This window comes from Pinus tabuliformis, chromosome 1_1 (genome assembly GCF_031772625.1).
Source record: "Pinus tabuliformis cultivar Carrire ecotype Pingquan chromosome 1_1, CPIR1, whole genome shotgun sequence".
NCBI classification, from domain to species: Eukaryota; Viridiplantae; Streptophyta; class Pinopsida; order Pinales; family Pinaceae; genus Pinus; species Pinus tabuliformis.
In genome coordinates, this window is record NC_142297.1 from 875,258,284 (window position 1) to 875,285,956 (window position 27,673).

Genomic DNA, 27,673 nt, shown 5'->3' on the forward strand with positions numbered 1-27,673 from the left:
TCTCCTATGCAAGCTTGATAAAGGGAAGTTTCATATATACGCGAATTTGTTACTGCACAGTCGCGTATATGATTGTTTGAAGAAAGGCAGTAGGGACAGATTCAAGAAAAGGATCGGTTTTGCTCTAATTGATAATGGTTGCATTTTGCTAATGATGTGTGGATATGATGGTTAGAAGTATTTTGGTTCTAACTTGATATTGCTAATGTCTTGATACTTCTTATTAATATGCATGATCAGATCTGACAGATGGCACAGGTTTAGGGGGAGCATATGCTCTTAATGCATTGTTGGCATTATGGTTAATAGTCCTTGGTGATGATGCTTATATGGATAAATGATTCATCTTGCTATGATATGGTTATGAGTTGTTTAGATGATTCTTGGGGTTACATAGTTGATGTTCAGACCATATTAGTGGATTGATTCTTAGATGGTGCCTAATACGCGCTATAAATGGGCCGGCACAGGAGGAGGATGATATAAAGGACGTCGCCCTATTTGGCTAAATCAGGCAGGCGAAGATATAAACAGGGAAAACCCATCTCTGCATTTGGAATAAACAACGAGGATAACAGAAATCATGGTTCCCTTGAGCATAGAATCACCTTTCCGCTAAGCTTTCGGGGTCTTTCTGTTACAAATACAGTGCAAAATAATTTACAGGATTCGTAGTTAAACCGTACCCGTTTCAGCCCATTCAAAGATCTCTTTACGAAATTCTAGGGCATTTTTTTTGTTTTCTTAAGATCGGAGATTGGAGTTCCGGCGAGTGAAGTTTGCGAGGGTTTTGATTTGGATCCGAGGAAGGATCACGGATTGAAGGGTTTTTTTTGAAAAGCGGGTGCTTGGTTGGTCTTGTAATGGAGTCATCACAGGCCACGCACAGGGAAGGCTCTCCGGAAGACGAAGGTCATTTACCTGTAACTGCAACCCTAGCCAAGGAGGCTGCCGCCATGTTTCAAGCAAGGCGTTATCAAGAATGTTTGGATATCCTGTGTCAGCTATCGCAGAAGAAGGAAGATGATCCCAAGGTCCTTCATAATATTGCTGTGGCATAATACTTTCATGATGGTTGTACAGATCCAAAAAAAAAAGGCTTCTAGAGGTACTTGACAAGGTTAAGAAGAAGAGTGAGGAACTTGTTCGTGCAGCTGGAGACCAGCTTGAAGGCATAATCAGGCCTTCAAATGCTAGCAGTACATTGGTACCTAAAGGAAGTGGTGTTGCTGGTGGACAACAAGCATCTGCATCTTCTAATTCTGAAGGTGTTGCTTTTGTGGATGAATATGATACATCTATTGCTACACTTAATACTGCAGTTATCTTATATCATCTTCAGCATTATGCAAGTGCAATGTCTCTACTAGAACCCTTGTACCAAAACATAGAGCCGATAGATGAGACCGCAGCTTTACGCATTTGTCTTCTTATGCTGGATATTGCTTTAGCTTCCCATGAAGCAGCGAAAGCCGCGAATGTGGTGCAATACATGGAGAAGGCTTTTGGATTTGGGCATATGGCCCAATCAGTTGATGGTGGCAGTAATTCAACAAATCAAGCGCCAAAGTCGATTCCAACAACACAAGTGAATTTGGCAGCAACTGAGGGTACTAGCAGTGTAATGACTTCTAATTCCACCAGTTCGCCTAGTGCTACAGCCAATGCTGACATCAGTCTTACAAGGACATTATCAGATGAGGCCCTTGACTATGAGACTTTCTTGTCAACCTTAGGCAGTGAAAATCAAAATATTGGAAGGTCTTCTGCTAATTTATCAATGTCGGGTGACTTAACAAGAATTGCAGTTGAAAAACCACCACCGAAAAGTGACTTGAAGCTTATATTACATCTTTACAAGGTCCGTCTTCTCCTCCTCACAGGGAATCCTAAGGCAACAAAGCGTGAAGTTAAAATGGCTGTGAACATTGCTCGTGGTAGGGATTCTTCAACAGCATTGCTTCTGAAGGCTCAGCTGGAATATTCTCGTGGTAATTATCGCAAAGCTATTAAACTTCTGACAACGTGCAGTAACAGATCAGAGCAAGGGATGCCATGCATGCTATGGAACAATCTTGGTTGTATACATCATCAATTGAGAAAAGACCGTTTAGCGGCTTTATATTTCAAGAAGGCTATCAGAATAGTGTTTCAATCTGTGCAGAACAGCCACTTAAGCTGGCAAAATTTTCTCAAGATAAATCTCAATCTATCATGAATAACTGTGGTATGCTGCATTTGATTTGTGGAAATCCAAATGTAGCAGCTAAATGCTTTCAACAAGCTTGCAGCCTTTACTACATGAAACCTCTTATATGGATCCGTCTAGCAGAGTGCTGCATTTCGGCCTATGAAAAGGGACTCTTAGAAACACCCGACTCAGATTCATCTATTCGGGAAGATCGATTGAGGGTACAAGTTGTTGGTAATGGGAAATGGCGCCATATTATATTGCAAGATAGGATGTGTAAACCTACTTCAGAACATACTAAATCAGACATGGAACAAGGAGCCCTTGAATTGAATAATCTTTTGTCTCCAGACGATGGGGTATTCTTTCAGCTTGGTCAACCAGTTAAACTTTCTATGCTATTTGCACGACAGTGCTTGCAAGTTGGTTTGTGGCTTCTAAATCGAAATGACGGCAAGGCTGCTAGGCTTGCAGTATCTGGCTTTTCAAGTGAAAAGGGAGATGAAGATTCTAGCCAGACAACTGTAGGAAATAAAAATCTGAATCAAAAGAGTACAGCAGCAGGAGAGTCAAAGGGAGTATCAAACACAACTCCAGGTTTCACAACTTCAGCATGTACTCAAGGGGAGCATGGACAGATTGGTACACCTTGGCATATACAAAGGGGGAGCTCATTCAGAAATTTCAGCAGGCACTCAGGGGGAGTATGGACAGCAAAGGAAGGGAATATCTTGGTCCGCCCTTTGCCCTTGATGTCAAAGGGGGAGAGTGATTTGGTATTGTTGCCATCAAGTCCAAAGGGGGAGATTGTTGGCATTATGAGACAAGTGTTGTCCTTGATGGAAAATCACACAAATGATAAATTATAGTGCAGCAAATTTATTTGATAAATTATAGTGCAACAAAGTTTCCTTCATGTAGAGAAAAGTTCATGCAATTTTATGCAGAGAAAAGTTTATTCCATGTAGAGAAAAGTTCACGCACTTTTATGCAGAGAAAAGTTTATTCCATGTAGAGAAAAGTTCACGCACTTTTATGCAGAGAAAATTTTATTCCATGTAGAGAAAAGTTCACGCACTTTTATGCAGAGAAAAGTTTATTTCATGTAGAGAAAAGTTCACGCACTTTCATGTAGAGAAGAGTTTATTTCATGTAGAGAAATGTTCACGCACTTTCTTGCAGAGAAAAGTTCCCTTCATGCAAGAGAAAAGTTCACGCACTTTCATGGTTGGTTCATGGTATTAGTCCGACAGTTTTTGATCCTATGGTTTTGGTCCGTGGTATTGCATCCAAAAGTGTTGATCTCACGCACTTTCATGGTTGGTTCATGGTATTATTCCGACAGTTTTTGATCCTATGGTTTTGGTCCGTGGTATTGCATCCAAAATTGTTGATCCCAAGTATTGGGTCCGTGGTATTGTGTTATTATGGTTTTGGACCGTGGTATTGTGAAAGGCCTAAGACTATAAAAGAGGAAGGAGATCATTTGGCAAAGCATCATCTGAATTATTGAATATCTAGATCTGGAATACTGTGATTGGGTTATGGTGCAGATCTGGATCTGAGCTAAAGAGGGATCTCACCGGTTGATGGAGAACAAGATCTAAGGATAGATCGGGATCAAATGGTGTATCCAGTCTGAAAATGTATGAAACGTGGTACCCGGAGGAGAGAAGATTGTAGGCCGGCGCCTACGTACTAGTATCTTAGCTAGTACAAGAGCTACGGGGGTGGTAGCTCCCTTCCAGTAGCAGTTGAAAACTTTGGAGCATTGTAGCAGGTAGCAGCCTGCGTACTAGTAAATGGATCGGCTAGTACAAGAACTATGGGGGTTGTAGCTCTCTGCAGGTAGAAGCCTGCATACTGGTATAAGACTGCACCAGTACAAAAATATTGTAAAATGATTTTCTTATTAAGAAGAAGATTGAGATGACTTGCAGTAGGTGGTTTTCTCCCACATTGGGTTTCCACCTTATATCATGGTGTTCATGTGTGTGGCTTATGTGTGATGATTTGTTCTATTTTACTGCACCTGTTTAGTGTTAATATGGTTGATAATGTTCTAATGGACTCATTAAGGATCAACTAACTGAATCATAAGAAGTTGTGGAAGTAGCATATATGAATCTGAATATGGAAATGAAAAAGTTTTATTGATGTGATAATACTGATTCACCCCCCCCTCTCAGTATTATTTCCAACACTTCCAACCCATCTGAGCTAATAGTGCCAACATCGATTTGATAGATGAGTACCTTGCTACAGGAGCAAAAGTCTCATTGTAGTCAATCCCATCGACCTGTGAGAAACCACGGGCAACAAACCTTGCCTTTCTCAACACTGCCATTAGCTACCTGGTTTACCTTGTAAAGCCATTGAGAACTCACGACTGACTTGTCCTGAGGTCTTGGGACAACATCCCACACACTGTTCCAAATGATAGAGTCGTACTCCTTTACCATAGCATCAACCCAGACTGGTTGCTGCATTGCTTCCTCAAAATAAGAAGGTTCAGTCTCTGCACACTCCCCAACCAGGGCCATGTAACCAGTGTACCGCTCAGGTGACCTCCTCTATCTGCGTTGAGAAGATGGTTGCCCCACATTCTCTCGCGCATGCATCATCAACCTATCAGATTCCCTTGAGCGTTTCCATCCATATCTAGAAGACTTAGCATGAGTGGATGTATCCACTCCCGGATCCTCTGCATGCAGTTGCTCCGCATCAGTAAGAGGCTCCTCCTCCTTAGGAACTAAAAGTTCCTCCTATGCATGCAATTTGAGCTCCCTCTCAAGTGATACTCGCATGGCTTTCTGCTCATCTAAATTCATATCTCTATGTACCATTGTCCTCTGACTGGTAGGCAGGAACACCCGATAGTTGTGGGGTGTATCAGTGTACCCCACAAGTATCCCCAACTCAGCTATTGGATCTAGCTTCTTCTGGGCATCTTTGGTCACATGGCAATAAACCGATGATCCAAAGATCCTGAAGTGACTCACATCTGGTTGCTTCCCAGAAAAGGCTTCCATTGGTGTCTTCATCCCTAGTATACGATGCAGGCTTCTGTTCTGCAAGTATACTGCTGTATTGCATGCCTTAGCCCACAAATGAAGTGGTAGGCTTTGGTCATGCAACATCGCTCGAGCTGCTCCCACAATCGATCTATTCTTCCTTTCGGCCACCCCATTCTGCTGTGGGTTATGGGGTGTCGTCAACTCCCGTTTAATTCCTTCTGTTGCACAGAAGTCCTTAAACTATTGGGAGACATACTCTCCACCATTGTCACTACACAAGGCCCTTATTTTCTTTCCAGATTCTTTCTCTGCCAAGGCTTTAAACTCACAAAGCCTTAAGAAGGTCAAATCCTTCTTTTCATAAAGTAGATCCAACATCTACGAGAAAAATCATCAATAAAAATAACATAGTACCTTTGTTTAGCAGTGGAGGCTGTAGAGAATGGTCCACACACATCTGTGTGAACTCGCTCCAAGATTGCTCCAGCTCTAATGTCTCGATCCTGAAAGGAATATTTCGCATACTTACCCAAGGTACAACCTTTGCATGTATCCGCCCGCTCCAGTTTTCCCTTGGGAAGTCCGGTAGAAATCTGCTGCATGATCTTCAAGGCCCCATGGTGCAAGTGGCCCAATCTTCTATGCCATAGCTCACCAACATCTTGGCTCTGCACCAATTCAGCTTTTGAACTCAATGCATCACAGTCGTCTACCTCTAGCTTGTAGAGATTCTTTACTCGAATCCCAATCCTCTTGGTCTGTCCAGTACCGATGTGCCTCAGGAATACCTTTCCTTTACTAAAGACTACATCATAGCCTTTGTGTTCTAGCATAGCGACATACACAAGATTCTTCTTCAGACCCAGTACATACTTTACATCAGTCAGGGTGAGAGGAGCTCCATGCTCCCTCTGAAACACAACCGTACCTTCACCTGAAACACGGTACTTTCCATCATCGCCCATCTCGATCCGCATCTGGAGATCCTTCTCCTCTAAGGTACTGAAAAGATTCTTGTCGTCGGTCATGTGGAATGAAGCTCCACTATCCAGATACCAAACACATCCCACCATGGATGAAACCATGCATGCGATGAGAGAGAAATCCAATTCGCACTGTGAGGCCAATGCCTCACCATCTGATGCCTTTGAGGATCCCTTCTTGGATTTCTTATGTGGAAAATTCGTAGCATAATGGCCCAACTCATGATAATGAAAGCATCACACTTTCAATTTGTCAAAATTCTTCCCACCATGGGAAGAACTGGATTTGGGATGGGATGCCTTCCCTTTCCCTTTCCTCGCCTTACTCACTAAGGCTAGATTTTATTCATCTTCTTGCTTTGATGAAGATCTATCTCTGGTGCTTCTTCTTATCTGCTCCTGCACCAGATCCGACCAAAGTCGTTCCCAATATGGCAGTTTCTCTCTTCCATTAACTGAGTCTTGGTAGCTATTCCAGCTCTTAGGAAGATCGAGGAGAGAAAGACTCACCATGTCATCATGAGCTGTCGTGATCCCTACACTTCCAAGCTCATCCCTGCAGGTGGAGAGCTTGTTCAGATATGTAGAGATCGTGTTGCCGTTTTCACACTTGATTTTCTGAAGCTTGTCTTTCATCGCCAACTTCCTCTGATCGATGCTGTTCTGATATAGATCTTTCAATGTTTTCCACATTGAAAACGCCGTCTCCTTCCCATGGAGACTCGAGATTATGTGGTCTCGAGCTCCCTCTAGAAGGATTCTCCTTGCTCTAGCCACACATTTCTTCCATTCCGCCAATTCTATATCATTAGCTACTACTGGCTTGGGGACTTGTTGATCAATGAAGTCCTTCAAATCGTTGTCCTCTAATACTGCTTCCATGTGATCCTTCCAGGCTATATAATTCGAGCTGCCATCAAGGGCATACTCGAGTCTTAAACCGTTGAACGCCATTGGTGAAATTTGAGATGTGATAAGAATTCGAATTCTATAATCAGGAACTTGAAACTTCAAACTTTGAACTTCTTTGTATACTGTTCTTCACTTTGATCACCTTTGCTCTAATACCATGTAGAATTTCCCACTGTAGATCACCTGATAATGCAATAGACTAAAGCAAAATACTTGATCTACTTCTACACACAAACTTGCGGAAGCTTAATCGATTTTGAGCAAGATCAAATAGAACACATATAACAAAGAATGAGAAATCAATCAAACATGAACATAGAAGAATACTCTGGGGAAAGCCTCAGCTAAAAACCCCAATCTCTGTATTATCATACAAGTGGAAATATGTCTGGATTACAAAAAGCTTTAGCTCACAAGCTATCCAGATCTCAGTACAATCCCTCAATACAACTCACAGATTAAATAGACACAACATATGTCCTCCTCCAATCCTCCAAGCCTCCTATTTCCTTGTGTAGTTTCTCCTGGGGTCCAATGCTGCCACCTGTGTGAATTGGCCTCATCACACACTCATCAAACTCATAAGTAACTATGCAATCTCCAAGGAATGAATTCCTTCTGCATGTAAGAGATATCCTCAATGGAATATTCTTGCAACTGATAGTACACTATCCCATCATCTGATCTCAACTGGGTCTCTGACTGAACTAACATGCATCAGTTATTGATGAGAGAACATTAAGTTATCTGAAGTGCGGTATTTACATGCATGCATGCATTAACTAACTGAACTCAGAATCAATTCAAAAAACTGTTGGAACCAATCTAACTGGACTTAACCTAGTTAACTGAGCTAACTAATTACAACTCAAAGTACAACTCATCCTAATCTCCTTTAATCAAGGGATAACTTCCTCAATCAGAGGGGAAACTATTGCATGTCTTCACATAGACTTCATGTTTGATTTTCTACAACTAATTAACTCAAGATGAATTAATTAATTATTTTACAAACAACTGCTAAAAGATCAAATTCGAATTTTAATTCTCAATTTTAATTTAGGGACTAACTAAAATTGGAATGTATCTCAAAATTCTATTTATAGTAGTTCTATTTTTAGCATTTCTTGTTGCTATTTTCAACAAGCATAACAGGAAGAGGAGGAGGAGAGTACTGAAATGTTATTGCGGAGCTGTTCAATCCGCACTGTGTCTGTTGTCTTGGATAATTTGGTTATGTATTGATCTCTCATGGTAGTTTTGTGATGTTGAGATGAGGCTCTCGAGCTGGATGTAATACTGTATTTCCACATGGATTAATAGAAAAGGGAGGATTTTGGGATATTTGCATAGTGTGTGGATGGTTACATGGTTTGTTAAAATTAATATGATCATATTTTTATTGTATTTCTCCTATGTATATTCATGATCTGTTGTGATTAGATGTCTAATTCATATAGTCCAGGGCTATTTGACTCCTGCATCCCTCATGTGACTCCACCCTGATATCAAACTCCCACCCCCCATCTAACTAGGGTCACGACACACCTCGGGTGAGACTCCTTATCCATCTTGGATAAGGTGAAAATTATAGTATTGTGCTAGACTACAACGGAGCTTTGTTGGCCCCTGTTCCCAAACTTGGGGTTTCAACCTTATTAATATTTTTGTGCCAACAAATGGTTTCATTTCAGGGACATGAAATTTCAAAAAGGGGTTTGGAATATATCGAGGATCTTTAAGGAACTGCAAGACTGGTGGCAAGAACAACCAGAACAATTCATCTCTCAACAAGCTCAACTTCGTCGACAAGGTGTGGAGAATTTGAAGGAAGAGATCCTATATGTGAAACCAGCTAGCGATCAATACAAGATTTTATGGTGCAAATTCCCAGAGGAGCTCTACAATTGGTTGCAAAGAGTTCAAGTAAAAGGAAAGAACCGATCTTGCCATACTTGGACTCAAGCGGATCTTATTGAGCTACATCGACTTGACACAAATCTAACGCAAGTTGTGGATTTCTGGGTATAGACCACGCTAGAGGGATACATTATTGAGTTTTCCATGGAGAGTCATCAGTCCTTTTATAAAGATGAGGCCATGTTCAAGTTAGGATTGAGAGGAAGACTACTAAAGGAAACCCAATTATGGGTTAAGGCTCTAATGGCAGAGGAGAACTTATTGGTGTTCAAGAACCTGAACATGGCAGCTTAACCACCTAGTACTAGGGGAAGGACTTAAGGGGAGGGATGCTACCAAGTAGGGAACTATGAGAATATCGAAGAAATGGACACATATGACTTTCGAAAGGCCAAGGATCTGAGGGTGCAAAGGAGGGTGTGGATAGCTGAGAAATGGATGGAGAGGAATCTACGGAAATTAATAGACAACACAAGAGTTACACCAAGCAAGAGCAATGTTAGGATGTCCATAAGAGGAATAAAGAGTGAAAGTTAGTCCATTGGGAAGAGCAGAGACAACTGTAACAACTATGGGTCAGGAGGGTGACAAGGACCCAGCCCCTCTAATGGAAATAGAAACTTCAGATGGAATGGGCTACACAGGCTCTAAGGAAGGCCTGGATGATGACATGCACTTTGCCATAAGGAGACTATTTGTAGAAAATGATGTGTCCACTATATGCAATGACTCGCCTCCCCATAACTTAGGTAGTATCTTCCCTAACCTTCCCCTAGTAACATAATCCTAATAAATTTATTTCTAAGTTAATCAAAGTCATAAGAGTTTACAATGTGCATGCTACCTACAAAGCTAGTGCGGGTGGTAGTAGAACTAGTAATAGTAGTGCGAACCTACAAGGATCATTGTAGCCTAGGTCGCAGGGATTTATACTCTTCTCACAAGTTCAGTCAAATATGGTGGGATCATTCAACAGATAGCCTGAATTATCTGGTAAAGGGAATGATGATGTAGATCAACATTGGTATCTGTGTGAAGCCATCTGGAGGGCATGCCAAACACCTGATGTAATAAAGTTAATTGAATTCCAAACCACTCTTAGAGAAATATCATTAAGATGGTTCATTAAGTGGTCGGAACTGTACTAGAATCCAATAGTAGATGATGTTAAGCAGGAATTTGTGCAGGAATTTAAGCTTCCTCAGACCACCCAGTAGGGGCTATCTGAGCTATGGGAAATCAAGTTGTGGGAAGGAGAGACTACCTGGGAGCTAATGCAGATATTCAAGGATGCGATTGGTAAGTTGAGCTAGCCGATATACCCAAATAATCAATGGCATTGGTCCATTAAAACATTATTGCCCCTTACCTGCACACTATTGACTCAACAAAAAATTGATTCGCTGCAAGATGCCCTAGTGCAGGCGACTCAAATTGAGGTTATATCGGGATACACACATGAGTACCTAGGGGGAGAAATGCCTAATGATCCGTCCATATTGGGTTTTCAACATCAAATTGCGAACCTGACAGAGAAGCCAAGGGATCTACAACTAGCACGACTGACACAACTGAATATATGGTGTACTAATTGTCTGGTAGAGGTTCATCTTAATACAGAGTGCCCAAGGTTGCAGGGCCCAAAAAATACACCTACATTGGTGGGACCATCCATATCTACACCTAGTACAAGAGTTGCGTTGATAGGGATGCAAGGATTATACATAGGGCCCAACCAATTTCAGGTGTTTCGAAGTTAGCGAAATTCAGCACCAACTAAGTACTGCGAGATAGGCAGAGCATATGGGCATCTCCCTCATATCTGTCTAATTCTACAGAAGCATTCCTATGTTTCAAACAATGCCTTTTGAAAATTCTACACTTCACCAACTCACCATAATAATAAGTGTAGAGTACTGGATGCCCTAGCTGATCAGTTGGACTGATCAACCTACCGAATCAATGAGTCTCCTCGAGGACGAGGAGGAGGAGGAGCATGGGGAGGCAGGACAAGAGGCATAGGCCCAGTTCATTGTTATAATTGTGATCAAGAAGGGCAAGTTGCACGAGACTTACCACTACCCAAAATACCATAGTGCTCTCATGAAAGGTTAACACACATGCACCAAAGGACTTCAAAAAGTTGATTGCTAGATGGGAAGAACGCAACTGCCAAAGGGGAGAAAACTTAAATCAATGTAGAGCCAAGGTTACCAAAGACAAATCCCATCTCAAGAATTAACATAGTCACCCATGGTGGGAAGAAGACTGGAGCTGATATGGGAGCCACTGAATAGCCCAAGATTATAAGGCTGGCTTCATCGAAGTGCTCAACCTGAACAACAAAATCTACTACAAGGAAACAATAGAAACTTGTAACAAATTAACACTAGGAGGGGGGATGCAAGAAGAACAATCAAAATTCCTAAAATCTAGGAGTCTGAACCCATCGCAATCCAATGCTTGACCCATAGAAGAATGGTTAAGAATATTCCTGCAAATTGTGAACGATGATCACTTACTTGGATAGTTGCAGGAAAGTTTGAAATATGTTATCAAGGATGAAGCGGCCGAGGGAGGAATAATTTCTGCCAACCTACCTGAAAGACACTCTAGGAGGGTGTGGAGGAACAAGAAGAGAATGAGAAGGGAGTTCTTGATTTATGCTCAGATTGCGGGTTTCCAAATTAAGGGTACAATGTTAGACTTAGGCTTAGATGTCAATATTTTGCCGAGGAATACTTAGGAAGGCCTAAGCTGGAATTTTCGCCAATTCAACAGCATATGGAAAATCAATATTGCATCCTTTCATTTAGATGGCTGGAGGATGTAGAAGTCGATATAAGAGGGGTGAAGACTTATGTGGACTTTGAAGTGATAGACACTATGGGGGACACAGACCCCTACCCGACACTGCTTGGGATAGACTGGGCTTTTTAGAACTACACGATAATTGATTTAAATAAGGAAATAATGACATTTGAAGTATAAGGGGTTAGAGTGATCCAATCCCTAGACCCATATTAAGGACCAAGGTTCACAAAGCCAAGAGATGACAAGGAAGAATCATAACTGTTGGATCAACTATATCGATTGACAACAGGAAGAAGGAAGGAGTATATCAACCCGACCGTAGAAGGGTCTATCAACTGGCGGAGTATTCAAAGTTCTGAGGTTGGCTCGAAGGCCATTGGGATGATTGACAACAGGGTGGATACAGAATCAACACCGGGTTCTGCACCACAATCCTTTGGATAAACTAGATCGACACTAAGGTACGAGAATTCCCTATTTTTAATCAGTTAATACTTTTATCAATAGAGTTGGTGCAATTGTTCCTGAAGAACACAAGGTGCCCCTATTGAATTTCGCCTTACAAGCGACACTAATAAGGTGGTGGGGAGTTCACTGCAACCATCTCAGAGAATGAGAGGAGATCAAGACGACGATGAAAGTTAGATTTAGACATTCAGGGGAGTACTTGTAGGATTTTGTGAAGCATAGGGGGGACTGTGGCCCTCAGCAACACTTGCAAGAATGTGAGGCCAAATGGAACAGGGAAGGAATTTCAAAGGAGTTGTGGGTGCATGGCTTTGTACACACCTGGGGGACCTTTCCGAAAGCATGGTATGTAAAGGATGAAACAAGGAGACAGACTAGTAAATGGGATTTCATGGCAGATCAATTTGTTAGAAACTTTTCCTTCTCAGATAACGATGAAGGATAACCAATGATTTGTAGGTCGTTAAGCGAGTTCTACTTACAATTGGGCAGCTAATGGAAGGATGCATAGATTAGAGCACTCTAGAGCATATATATGAATCAAGATATCACGAGGTTGTAGCCTATGGAAGGGTAGATAGAGAACCGAATGAGGATGATCTAGAGGAACTATGACATCAGACATTTAATGAAAATGAAGGGAACATGGCATTAAGGATGGGCCTGTGGTTGATGCTCCGTAACAACTTCCCTTGAAGTTGTAGAAACACAACATCAGGGCTGATGAAAAGCCGAAGTTAGCTTTGATTGGAGACTACTGGGACGAGAAAACTACCAAATAGATCTTTGATCTCTTAAAATAATATGAATACTTGTTCCCTTCATTTTTTGCGGAACTGAAGGATTAAGGAGGATTTAGGGGAAATGAAGATCATTATTAAGCTAGATGCAAAGCCAATGAAGCATCGACCATACCAACTGAACCGAGGGTTAACGAGAAGGTGAAGAAATAAATAGATAAGATGTTAGCAACATGGCTTATATTCCCACTTGATGAAGCGGAGTGGTTTAATCCAATTGTTATACATGATAAGAAGGATGCTACTAAAATACGAGTCTGTGTGGACTACCGTAGTCTGAATAATGCTTGTGTTCACGATCGTTTCCCCACCCTTTTCAGTGACGAAGTTTTAGACAATGTGGTGGGAAATGAAGCTTATTATTTTACAAATGGATTCTCTGATTATCATCAAGTCAGGATTGCAGAGGAGGATAAGAAGAAAACCACATTTACCACAAAAAGGGGATCTTATGCATACCACATTATGCCATTTGGACTCAAGAATGCCCCAATGGTGTTTTTAAGGATTATGATTGCTACTTTTAGATATTATATCCACAGGTTCCTAGAGGTATACATGGATGATTGGAATGTTTATTTGTTACTAAAGAAACACTCCGGACTACTCAGAGTCATGTTTGACCGATGTAGACAGTTACCGATCTCACTAAACTTGAAGAAGTGCATATTTGTTGTCCACTTTGGAACACTTTTGGGCCATATCGTATATAAGGAAGGGGTGTGTGTAGACCTTGCTAAGGTTGCGACGATCATGAACATGGACCCGCCAACAAGTGTTAAACAACTTAGATCCACCTTGGGCCACACAGGGCATTACAGGAGGTTCATCTGAAACTATGCCTTGATTACTACACCAATGGAGAAGCTGTTAAAGAAATTTGAATGATTCACGTGGTTAGAAGAATGTGATGCTGCTCTTAATATACTGAAGGAGAAATTGGCAAGTGCATCGATCTTGGTTTATCCAGATTGGAACAAACAATTTCATGTTCACATTGACCCCTCAGGTATTGCTTTAGAATTTATCCTGACTCAGCATGGGGAGGGAAACCTCGATCACCCAATTTACTTCACTAGAAAAAATTTATCTACAACAGAGAAAAATTATACCAAAATCGAGTGTGAGGCACTTGCGATGGTGTATTCTTCAAAATTTCCGACATTACCTTCTGGGAGGTCCATTCAAGTTTTTCACTGATCATTCTGCTTTGAAGTATTTAGTGAACAAACCTGTACTTGAAGGTAGGATTTGCAGATGGCTTATGTTATTCCAAGAATTCACATTTGAAGTAATTGTCAAGCCAGATTGACTGAATGTGGGGCCCGATCACCTCTCTTGGCTGGAGTCAGATGAAAGTGGAGGATCCGTTGATAATCAGTTGGCCTAACGTCGATCTGCTTTGAGTTGAAGATGTACCAGACTACTTGGAGGATAAAACAACCTTTCTAGCTACAGGTAAATGCCGGAGGAATACACAACAACACAATGGAGGCACATGGTCATCCATACTGCAAACTATCAGTTGATTACGGGACAACTGTACAAATTGGGATTTGATCAAGTATTACGTAGATCTGTCCTAGATCATGAGAGACATTATGTATTATGGGACTGTCATTTAGGGGTTACGAGAGGTCATGTTGGAGGAAAGGCCACCGCAAGGAAAGTATTGCAGGCGGGGCTCTGGTGGCCCACAGTTTTTAGAGATGCAAAGGAATATGCTAGAAGGTGTGACATTTGCCAAAGGGTTGGAAAGCCATCACACTGGGACGAACTGCCTCTGCAGCCAGTACGAGCGCTACATGTTTTTGAGAAATGGACAATTTACTTTATAGGACCTATCAATCCACCAACACGCCACTCCTAAGCCATATATATCATCACCGCCATAAAGTACCTTACCAGATGGGTGAAGGCCGCACCAACTAAAGATTGTATTGCAAATACCGCCGCTAGATTTATTTTTGATAATATCATCACCTGATTTGGGTGCTCCCAGGGCCTCACTAGTGATTAGGCAACCCATTTCATTAATGAAACAATTGCTTCATTACTCTAGAACTTCATGATACAACACCATAAGAGCATCCCATATCACACTCAAGAAAATGGTACTGTGGAGGATTTCAACATGATCTTAGAAAGGGGACTGACCAAGATATGCTCAGCCAACATGGATGATTGGGATGAGTGGGTGCCAACTACTCTATGGACCTATCGCACAACTATTAAAATCTTACACAAACATACGCCTTTCCATCTAGTATATTGATAAGAGGCTGTAGTACCGACGAGTTCACAATTCCTAGCCTTTTCATTGCACGGGCCACTCATATGATGGAGGAAGAGTCGATTCCGAAGTAGTTGGAAGAACTCTGGGAAGTGGATGAAGCTAGGTTCATGGCAGATTTCCATCAAATAGTTGAAAATTAGAGGCACAATGCATGGCACGACATGCATATTAAGAATATATCATTTACGGTAGGAGGACATGTTCTACTATATGATAGAAAATTATTGAAGTTTCCTGGAAAGTTGCAGATGCATTGGTTGGGATATTTTATTATTGTGGAAGTGAAGGAATCAAGAGTTGTCAAGCTTGCACAACTAGATGGTGTCTTACTACCAGGATGGGTGAATGGTGCATGGTTGAAACCCTTCCAAGGATTAAACAATTCCACTCAAAATTGATGCATCTCCGAAAGGAGACCATAAGTAGGATTAGGTAGAGTCAGTTAATTATTTATCATGTATTAGTTGTGTCTGTTAAATTGGTTGGTCAATCATTTCAGTTGAAGTTGGTCTAAAATAAATCTCTTGTCAGGTCTCTTTCAGTTGCATAGGTATTGCCTCCCCACCTCAACTGCTTGTGGTCTGGGAGCCACACGTGTCAGGGATTGTATTCATAATAATTAGGCAATAACTCTTGGTGGTAGTTTGAATTTGTGTTAAATGTTTCCCATAATACCCATAATCAACTCCTAAGCGCTTCCCATCACAACCCCATACTTACCCATCAACTCCACCCTCCTTTTTCAGTTTTGCATCATTCAAGTCAGGTCCAAATCAACCGTCGTTAGTGTTAACATGATTGAGACCAAGTGGTGAATGTTTCCGTAGTAATTAGTTAAGCGGTCTAGTCAGAAACATTGTGTCGAGATTTTCTACTTAATCTGCATGGCAACGATAAGTTTTTCCGAACCTAGAACCGAGGTGGTAGAATTTCCAAGTATGGAGTCCGTTTCCAATTTCCATTGTCTCAAGCCCAAGTTAAAGCCCCCTATGTTTTCTATATATCAACATCATTCTATAAAAATGAAAAAGACTGTGATCTCTATTTCAGAGGTCGAATTCGAGGAAAGAATCATGAAGAGAGATACTCTCTACGACAAATATGATAAGGCATTGCATGTTGACAATGAACTCTTAGACTCCTTTCAATTTACAACACTTAAGCGAGAGGTTTACACTGAACTAGTAGTCAAGGCTGATGGAAGTCAATCCATCAAGGTTGCAGAGGACTTTAGCGGAATTCAAAGGTCAATGTTGCTGAACTTTAGGAATCTTCCCATGTTCAGGACTACAAGAGCCGCCATGCAGTTGTTACAGGTCTATTTGGGCACATCACTCCCATCATTCAGATCAATACTTTTAGAGCTCATCAAACCCTAATTATGTTGCTACATGCCCTAGACAAGTCATCACATTGAATGCCATCATTCCTGAGAGTTTCCTGGCATGAAGACATCCTGAAATGACTCCTTGGGGGACCAATGCAGCCTTGGTCAGGGGTAAGTGCTCTGCAGAGCACTTAGGCCCATTCAAGGTTGCTCTGCAGAGCACATAGGCCCACTTTGACCTGTGCTAGGCGAGATTGAGCGAAATATTCATAGGGTTCTGGGAATATTCTTTCATTCTAGATCATTCTAGAAAATTCCCACCTCTTATCCTCTCTTATGAGCTAAAAATTGGATAGGGAATGAATCAAATAACCTCTTATCCTCTCATCCCTTCCTCCATGGAAACTAACTCCCAAATTGGAAAGCCATTCAATGCCCAATTTATGACAAAACCACCTCCATTTCCCTATAAATTGAGCACTCATCATAGTGATCAGGGGCTGGACTTTGAGAATTTGTAAGGATATATTGTTGGTTTGCGGTTTGAGATCATAAGCAAGTATTATTATGCTGCCAGAGTGTTGTGCTTTTGGTGTGATGAAGGATGGAACTCAAGCTAGATGAGTGACATGGGATCAGACTTCTTTGGTTGTAACTCTTCCTTCTATTTAATAAAGCTGTTTACACTTTTTCCCATATTCTTGTCTTTATGTATAATGATTATATGTGTAAATGCTTTCGATTCCATTTGCTTATAGTAGATAGATCTTTTTCTTTGATTGGTTTTTGTCCTCTGTTTATGATTTCAGGTACTTATCGAGCGGATTCAGTTCGAGAAGGAGCGAAGAGAGCTATTCAAAGGAGACAAAGGGAAGCAAAATATAACAAGTAGGTTCGTTGGCTTATTTATCTTCTATATGAAAAGGCTAAACTATTTAAATCTAATGTTCTAGGTGTAGTTACCCACCTAGGGTAGTTGTGTTTATCCGTAGATGCAAAATTCCACATAAAAAATTGGCGACCATACTGGGGAACAATCATCATTCTGGGTAGTTTATCTTCATCATAGTACACCCTAGTAGACTTTATTTGCTTTCATTGATCTTATTTCAGTCTTTTTGAAGTGTTTTTGGTCAAAAAATTGAGGTTAGATGTATTTTGATTGGCCTCTCTGGCACCAACGCAAGCTTGGTCAAGGGACAGTGCTATGCAGAGCACCCTTGGCTTAGAGACAGTGCTCTGTAGCGTAGTTACTCCCACTCTGACTTGCGTTGATCCTCCTTAAGCTTAAAAATCCATGTTTGGCTTAGATTTTTTCCAATTTTGCTTCTGAAGTTGTTTGTTTAACAATTTTCTTTATCATTATCAATTCATTGTCAAAGTTAGTTTATATCGATTAGTCTTTTCTAAAAAGGAAGTGTCGTAAAGTCTTCATTTCTCCGAAAAGGAACTGTTGCAAAGTCTTTGTTCTTGCAAAAAGATTGATTGATTATATGTGCATCTAGTTCCTTTTTGTTCATCTAAACACTAAAGGGACTGAAAATAAAAACTTGCATTTTTCATATTGTAGTTTGTGAATGCTTGATAGGAATATCTAGGGAAATTGCATTAGGTGTGTTGTTTGCTCTTTGTCAAAGATTTGATTGCTCTATCCCTTACTAGATACAGTTTTCATTGTTAATTGAATGAAAGAATGTTTCTCATGTTAGTTGCATTCTAGGAATTGCAAACATACATCATGTGGTGAACCTTGAAAGGCAAATTCTTAAGAAGATCAACTTAAAAGTTATCTCAATTAACCTAATGGAGCATTGTAACTTAACGCATAACATTTAGAGGTCTAGGCTAGAGATGTGTTCCGACGTCGTTAAACATAGCAGCTGTCGCTAACTTGTCTGCGATACATTCCGAGTGTGATACCTCATTCCACGTACGTAAGTATATCGTAGCTCATCCATGTACCTTCGGGTATATAGGGTGGTGTTACAGTACGTAAAGTATAAAGGAATGCTCTCACTGTGCGGTTTCACATTAGATAGCGCTAACACGGATTGGGCCTCCATGTACTTTCGGGTATATATGGGAGGACTACATTAGGTTGCTATCCATCCTTAGGTAACCGAGTCAGTCGCCTTGTACACTGTGATACACTGAACACAACATTCAGGGAGATTGCCTGCATGTATGTTAAGTCCTTGGTTTACTGAGGCAGTATATTGCAGTTCACAGTTGCTTGGTAATTATTTTACCTAGATTGTTCCTCTTTTGTTTTATTATGTTATTTTGATTAAATAAAATTAATTGGCCGCGGATAACATCCTCCACACTCACTCCTTAGTTGATCTTAGGTTGAGAGATATGACAACAACTCTGGAGTCCACCGATCAAGGAATTCCTTTTGATGGGAATCCTAGTCCTTTCCTCCTTTCGGAAATTTTGGTGCTCCTGATATGGCTACATTGTCCCTTCCAGGATTTACCATTGGCTTTCCAGTATGGTTGTTTTCAACCTCCTTGGTTCAAAATGTCGTGATTTCTCCACAATCGAGTACTCCTCCAATAGGACAAAATCAACCTCCAGTTGATCCTAAAGTTGACCCTTTGCCTTCATCCTCGATTTTTTCTTCCTCCCCTTCTTCCTCTTCGCCTAGTGAAAGTATTGACACTAGTAACCAGGTGGCTAAGAAGAAGAAGAAATTTTAGCAGGGTGGCAACCAAGAAACCATTGCTTTGAATGCAACTTCTGATGAGAAACCATTCAATAAGCCTCACAAAGTTCGATATCCATGCAAAATTTGTATGGGAGACCATCTTCTTCAAAATTGTCCTGATATTCCTCAAATCTTAGAAGAATGGTCTTCTCATTCACATCGTCTTTTGTCATCAACTTCTGGAGATCATGCTGGTGACACACCATCAACTAGTGGTAGTAAAATTCATGGAAAGAAAGGTAAAGTTAAGTTTCCCTGTAGTTTATGTGAAGGGAATCACCCCATTCACCTTTGTCCCTATCTGGATGAAGCCAAAAAAGTGTTGGATAACCATCCTGCTTCTCTGCAATGACTTCCATCTGGTTACAGGAGAATTTCCCTTAATCTTGTTGGCATTATGATGTATGTGTTGTACTTGATGGCAACCCACTTGTAGCAAAACAACTCTCTTGTATATGGTAACTAGATGAATCTATAGAAGAGATATTATATGTGATAGAACGCATGATAGGAGTGTTTACAAGTGTGATGAAATGCAGGGTAGCTTCAAGGAATCAGTTTAGAAAGTAACTCACTCAGATGACATATCACAGTACTACAGGTTAACAACACAGAGTTACAGACCAGACTACACAGAATGAAGAAAGAGAGGTATACACAGGTTCACCATTGACCAAGCCGCGTATACACGTGGGTTCATTGTATACAAGTCGCGTATACGTACACACACACTTTCACAAAAGGAAAAGCATGTATACCTTGGAAAACTAAATGTTTGGTCCGAAGTATTTGGTCCATGGTATTTTGATCCATGGTATTGGTCCAAGGTATCGAGTCCAAAGTATTGACCCCAGGTATTTGGTCCAAGGTATTGGTCCTAAGTGGTTTTGGTCCATGGTATTGAGAAAGGCCTAAAACTATAAAAGGAGGAGAAGATCATTAGGCCAAGGTGTGCAAGTATCGAATATCTGATATAGTGTGAGATCTAATATGCAGGTTATTGGCTTATGGTGTCGTGCTTGATTTGAACAAAGGAAGAACCTTAGCACTTGATGAAGGACAAGATCTAATAATGTTTCAGGATCTTAAGGCTTAAAGTGAATTGTCTTTATGTGGTTTGATCATGTATCTGAATAATTGGGCATGTTGTAGTCTGTAAACATGATGTTCTGGGTATGATTGAAGTTTGGAATAGTTGTTATGTTTAAATCATCTTTTATAGATCTGTACGCAGGTTCACTTTAGAAAAGGAGCGTATACGCGCTGGTTCTGTATATCAAAACAACATATACATCATAAATTTGATTTGCAGATCTGTACGCTGGTTTGCTTTGAGGAAAGCACGTATACACGCAGGTTCGACACATTGAAGTAGCGTATACCTTATAAAATATGTTTTAGTTGCTTTTGTTTGCTGTTGTAGTGTTTTGGGTTATTGCTTGGGTTCTGGTTACTGTATTCTGGTGACAACATTATGAATGATCAGATTGATGGAGTGATTGATTGATTTGGTTGTGGTTGGTTCAAAGGAGATTGGTTGATGCAGACATATTTGATGATTGAATGATGTTGTTGATGGATCTAGTGTGAAAATTTATGAAACGTGGTCCCTAGAAGAAAAGAGAAGGTTGTAGCCTTCTGTAGGCCGGCACCTACGTACTAGTAAACATATCAGCTAGTACAAGAGCTAGGGGGTTGTAGCTCCCTTCAAGTAGAAGCTGGAGAACGAGAGAAGGTTGTAGCCTTCTGCAGGTAGAAGCTTGCGTACTGGTATAAGATTGCACCAGTACAAAAATTGTAAACATAATTCTCTTATTATTAAAAGAAGACAGAGATGATTGCAATAGGTGGTTTTCACCCACATTGGGTTTCCACCTTATATCTCGGTGTTCTTGTGTGTTTCTTATGTGTGATGATCTGTTGTGTTTCATTGCACCTGGTTACTATTTATGCACTGATTAAAGATCAATATATGATGAATTAATTGAATCACAAGTTTGCTGGATATACGCTAGTTGCACTAAACACAATTGCGTGTACATGCGAGTTCCATTAACTGAAGTAGCTTATATGAATCTGATTATGGGAGTGAAAAATTATTAGTTTGATAATACTGATTCACCCCCCCTCTCAGTATTATTTCCAACAAATCCTTCACTAGTTGATGAAATGACTGACCCAAATCAACTGTCGTTCAAACCCACTCTCTTTGAATGTGAATCCCATGAATCTATACCTGACCCATCACCGGTCGAGGAAATAGTTGACCCGATTTCACCTTCAGTTAATCGTACCTTTCCCGTAGAGAGTGAATGTGATACCACTCAGGTTCTTTTTGTTTGTTCATATTCCAATGAGCTTGGAGGAAACCTTCCTGTTCCATCAAGACAGGAGGAAAATCCTCCCATTCTTGTAACTCAAAGGGGTAATTATCCCGTTCTTATGGTACCCCCTCCAAGTATTCTGGTCACTTCCTTTGATTGGAATCGACTGGTAGGATGTTGTCTTCCTTCTTATGTGCCTTTCCAAATCATAGTACAAGTTTGTAATATGATTGTACTTGGAACTATTATAGATGAAGATGCATCTGTGAGTATCCTTTCCTCTACTGCTTGGCAAGCACTCGGTTTGCCGCCACTTGTGCCTGTTACCCAGAATCTGTTGGCTTTTAACAAAGGAACCAATTAACCATTAGGGATACTCCCTCAGTTTCCTATTACTTTGGGAGGAAAAAATGTTTAGCTCAATGTGATGGTAGTCCCAAGCCCTTTAGATTACAATTTACTTCTTGGGCGTGACTATGTTTATGACATGGGAGCTATTGCTTCAACACTCTTTCGAGTGATGTGTTTCTCGCATGAAGGTAGGATTGTCAACGTTGACCAGCTTTCATTTCCTGGTTCGAATATGGCTTCTAGTCAACCATCTTCCCTAAATGGTCCTTTTGTCCCAATGGTATCTTCCCCGCCACAGGTCAATTATGTGGCAACCCATTCCATGCCCACATTAATTGGCGATCAATTCGGTTATGTATTGGGGGCATTGAAACCAGATATCTCCTTCTAGAGCATTGTTCTCCCATCTGATGAGAACCTCTTGGAAGTCATGACCTCTCATGGGTCATGATCAAGGAATATGAGCATAGTTCCTTGTCTTGTGTCAACCTCGTTAAAAAATGAAACGAGGAATACGAGGATAGTTCCTAGTCTTGTGTCAACCTCGTTAAAAAATGCAACAAGGAATATGAGGATAGTTCCTTGTCTTGTGTCAACCTTGTTAAAAAATGAAACAAAGGGTATGAGTAGAGTTCCTTGTCTTGTGTCAAGCTTGTTAAAAAATGAAACAAGGAATTTGAGCATAGTTCCTTGTCTTGTGTCAAGCTCGTTAAAAAATGAAACAAGGAATCTGAGCATAGTTCCTTGTCTTGTGTCAAGCTCGTTAAAAAATGAAACAAGGAATATGAGGATAATTCTTTTACTGTGTCAACCTCATTAAAAAAATGAAACAGGTCCTAGAGCATAGTTCCTTGTCTTGTGTCAAGTTCGTTAAAAAATGAAACAAGGAATCTGAGCATAGTTCCTTGTCTTGTGTCAAGCTCATTAAAAAATGAAACAAGGAATATGAGGATAGTTCTTTTATTGTGTCAACCTCATTAAAAAAATGAAACAGGTCCCAGAGCATAGTTCCTTGTCTTGTGTCAAGCTCGTTAAAAAATGAAACAAGGAATCTGAGCAGAGTTCCTTGTCTTGTGTCAAGCTCATTAAAAAATGAAACAAGGTCCCCTGGAGCAAAGTTCCAATTTGAGTCTTTGATTAGATCTCATAAAATCCCAGTCGAGTCTTTCACTTGATCTCGTAAATGAACCTTCATTCCATCCACCTGATAGCCACGAGTAGTCTACTTAGGTGAATGTAATGAAGCTTGGGGGGCATGCACCTAGAATCGAGTCATCATGCTGGGGGCATGTAAACCAATCTCAAGCATAGTTTTTCATTTCAAGCTTGTGTAAAAATGAAACTGAATCCAAGAATAGTTTTTCGTTTCAAGCTTGTGTAAAACTGAAAGTGAATCCAAGCATAGTTTTTTGTTTCAAGCTTGTGTAAAAATGAAATTGAATTCAAAGCATAGTTCCCTATGGTTAAAGCTTGTGTAAAAATGAACTCGTCTCCATTTTAACCCTCGTGATTGCCATTCTATCAAACTCTTCCGTCAATGAGCCTTGGTTTTTCTCCTTCCATTGTCACTATCTGCTTGGTCGATCATACACTCACTTGGTTGTTTTACCCTTTTTGAGGAACAGTTGCAATGAGTGGTCTTATTAGCCAACCTCTTCACATAAATCAACATGTTTTGAGAAGTTCCAATATCACCAGAACCAGTTGCTATCCTAGACACTACTCGTTCCTCTAAGTGGAGTCCTCTTTAAGCTCTTTTCAAACTCTTGAAATATGAAAAGATTGTCGAGCGCTTGTCCTTTTCAGCTCGTTAATGGATTGGAAACGACATCTACCCAGTATAAGTTTAACCCTTTTCCGGACTAAGATAGATTAATTACGAAAAAGGAATACGTTGATCGAACATGATCAATAGGTTCTCTCTTGTATTATTTTATGCTTTTTCGGACTTGAGAGACAAATCTACGAAAAAGAACTTGTGAAATTTTCTTTTTGTCCCTTTTCAAACTCTCTAAACATGAAAAGGACTGAGTTATCATTGTCGTTAAACTCGTTAAAACATCAAATAGCAACAAACTTGTCCATCATGACAAGATCGAGTTTCACCTTCGCTAGACTCGTTAAAACATCACATAGCGATGGATTCACCTGAAGGGTGGAATTATACAACAAGCATATGTTATCCTCCTCAAGCTTGATAAAAAATAAAGAGGTACTGGTTAGCAATGACTGGGGAAAATGGGAAAAGGGGTAAACCACTTTATGGTAGCAGGTCGCTCTTGAACATGACACTTTCACTTCATCCTTGTGACTATTTGGGTTGGGTTATTCGCTTGATGGTTATCATACCTATGGTCTATCATACCATCCATTACTTTGGTTTTAGGTCAATGTTGGCAATTCATTCAGTGTCGCCGCCATGTTCAAGAGAAGTCACTCAGTTAAAATTCATCCTTTGCAATACTCCTAAACCTACATTTTCATGACCGCCATTCCTGAACCTTGTGTCGGCAGTCACATTCTGTCTCCAAAAATCATTACACTCGTTTCATGTTGTTGATGTGGGATACATCAAGGCCCTCCTGCAACAAGTCACTTCTTGTCGACATTAGCACATTATCCAAGAAGTTGACTTAGAAACACCATTTTGGTACCTTAGGGCTTGCATACATCAATGGAAAGTTTCTCACTTTCGGCGATAGGTTGACATCACTGGCCTTCGACCGAAAGACTTTGTATGGTGTTCGACATCAAAACATTCATTCACACCATGCAGAATGTATTGCAGTACCTTGATTATCATTATCGATGATTTCTCTCGCGTCTGTTAACGGCTTACATCATTTGTTAGTAATCAGACGATGTCTTCCCATGTTCGACTTCAGATCACATATTCACATGGTTAGACTCGTACTTGAGCGAACGATTGAACGAGATAGAAGACCCCGGATCTAGTTTCATCCATCCGGGCTGTGATTTCAGGAAAGTACTAAATCATCTATACAATGGCTTTACACTGATGGTCATCACATCATGGGTCTATATCTATAGACAACTATATATGTACATGTAATGAAAGTTTATATGCTGAGCATGGGTATGCCTTCCCTCAGCAATTCATGAAAAATCCAAAGTAGCTTGATATTATGTATTGTAATTGATGTAGGTCACCATCCGCTTCAGAACCTCCTCATCACATCGTAAAGCATATCACTCGACATTATCATTTTCGACTTCATGCTTTAGGGGGAAACTGTTACAGATCTATTTGGGCACATCACTCCCATCATTCAGATCAGTACTTTTAGGGCTCATCAAACCCTAATTCTGTTGCTACATGCCCTAGACAAGTCATCACATTGAATGCCATCATTCCTGAGAGTTTCCTGGCCTGAAGACATCCTGAAATGACTCCTTGAGGGACCAACGCAACCTTGGTCAGGGGTAAGTGCGCTGCAAAGCACTTAGGCCCATTCAAGCCTGCTCTGCAGAGCACCTAGGCCCACTTTGACCTGCGCTGGGCGAGATTGAGTGAAATCTTCATAAGGTTCTAGGAATATTCTTTCATTCTAGATCATTCTAGAAGATTCCCACCTCTTATCCTCTCCTATGAGCTCGAAATTGGATAGGGAATGAATCAAATAACCTCATATCCTCTCATCCCTTCCTCCATGGAAACTAACTCCCAAATTGGAAATCCATTCAATGCCCAATTTATGACAAAACCACCTCCATTTCCCTATAAATTGAGCACTCATCATAGTGATCAGGGGTTGGAATTTGAGAATTTGTAAGGAGATACTGTTGGTTTGAGGTTTGAGATCATAAGAAAGTATTGTTATGCTACCGGAGTGTTGTGCTTTTGGTGTGATGAAGGATGGAACTCAAGCTGGATGAGTGACATGGGATCAGACTTCTTTGGTTGTAACTCTTCATTCTATTTAATAAAGCTATTTACACTTTTTCCCATATTCTTGTCTTTATGTATGATGATTATATGTGTAAATGCTTTCGATTCCATTTGCTTATAGTAGATAGATCTTTTTCTTTGATTGGTTTTTATCCTCTGTTTATGATTTCAGGTACTTATTGAGCGGATTCAGTTCGAGAAGGAGCGACGGGAGCTATTCAAAGGAGACAAAGGGAAGCAAAAGATAACAAGCAGGTCCCTTGTATTATTTATCTTCTATAGGAAAAGGCTAAACTCTTTAAATATGTTTTTCTAGGTGTAGCTACCCACCTAGGGAAGTTGTGTTTATCCATAGATGCAAAATTCCACATAACAACAGTGTACAAAGCTTCTTATCATCCAGATGCATGGAGGATCATTATAGCTCGACAAGGAGTATCCAATACACACGTTTGACCTTCAGAGGCTCACATGCTTTTCTGCTGCTAGGACAACTATATCCCTTGCATTCCAAACAACTTCTAAGCGGGCGAGGAAGACGGGGAATGATAACTACTATAACAGGTACAATACCCAGAGAGGGGGAAGGGTGCACTAATAGAACCAATCAACATGCCCAATGCCAAATTTCCCTGTTATATTATTGTTAGGAATATCATGTGGCATTTCTCGAGGAATGACTGCACATTGGATACTATTTCAGTCACAAAGAACTATGTACAGGGTCCACAATTGAACTGGTGCAATTTTCTACTTCAAGAGTTGTTTAAGGCTTGCGAGGATGTATATAAGAGAGCCGATCAATTCACTTATGGATATATTGTTGTTACACTGACCATGTGGAAACGGTGCCCACAAGAGGGTTAAGAACTGGCTTTAATTGCGGAAGACCAACCACTCTCTCCATTATAAACCTTGGTGAACCTCAGGGTACCCAAGCAACAAAGAAATCAATGAGGCCTCCTTTACTGGATGGTACAAGAATATGCTGGAGCTTGTTAAGGCCATAGAAAGGGTCCCAAAGATGTTATTAGATTATTACTCATTAGAAATATAGTTCGACATCAGTCCTGGAAATATCTGGATATGACCAAAAGGTATCCATCCTGAAACGTTTCAAATGAGGGCCCAAAAGTTCATACTGACTAAAGAAGCTTTCCACACAGAGGTCAGTTCTTAGTCGGGCATCACTAGAGATGTTTGAGAGGGGAAGAATATATATTTGTTTGGAGGGATGGTGCCATAGCCACTATCGGGAGAGATATATACAACATCAAGGAAGAGAATGGTTGAGGAAACACTAGAACCATTCATCAAGATGTTTGAAACACAAATGCACTATATTCAGGAAACCATGGTGAACATCAAAGTCTCGGTAGGTTCGTTCCCCACTTTCTCTAAATTTCAAAGTTCAAGATTGTATGATTATGTGATTGTTACTCCCCTTGTTGCTTCGCTCCCTATATTGGGCCCCCATTCCCAGTCAGAGCCTGTAATCTCAAAACCTCAACGAACGAAACCTGCAAAATCTACAACCAGGTCCAAGAGAAAGAACACGACCACCTCCACCCAAATTGTTGATCTTATAGATGAGTAACCCCAGTCATATACTGTGTCACCCATTCGAAGAACATCCACCTTCTAATTCTG

At 40.6% G+C, this 27,673-nt stretch overlaps 1 pseudogene; it reads left to right on the forward strand.

Moving 5' to 3' along the window:
* Window positions 1-502: 502 nt before the first annotated feature.
* LOC149217112 (uncharacterized) overlaps window positions 503-27,673 on the forward strand; it is a 42,468-nt pseudogene continuing 15,297 nt past the window's right edge.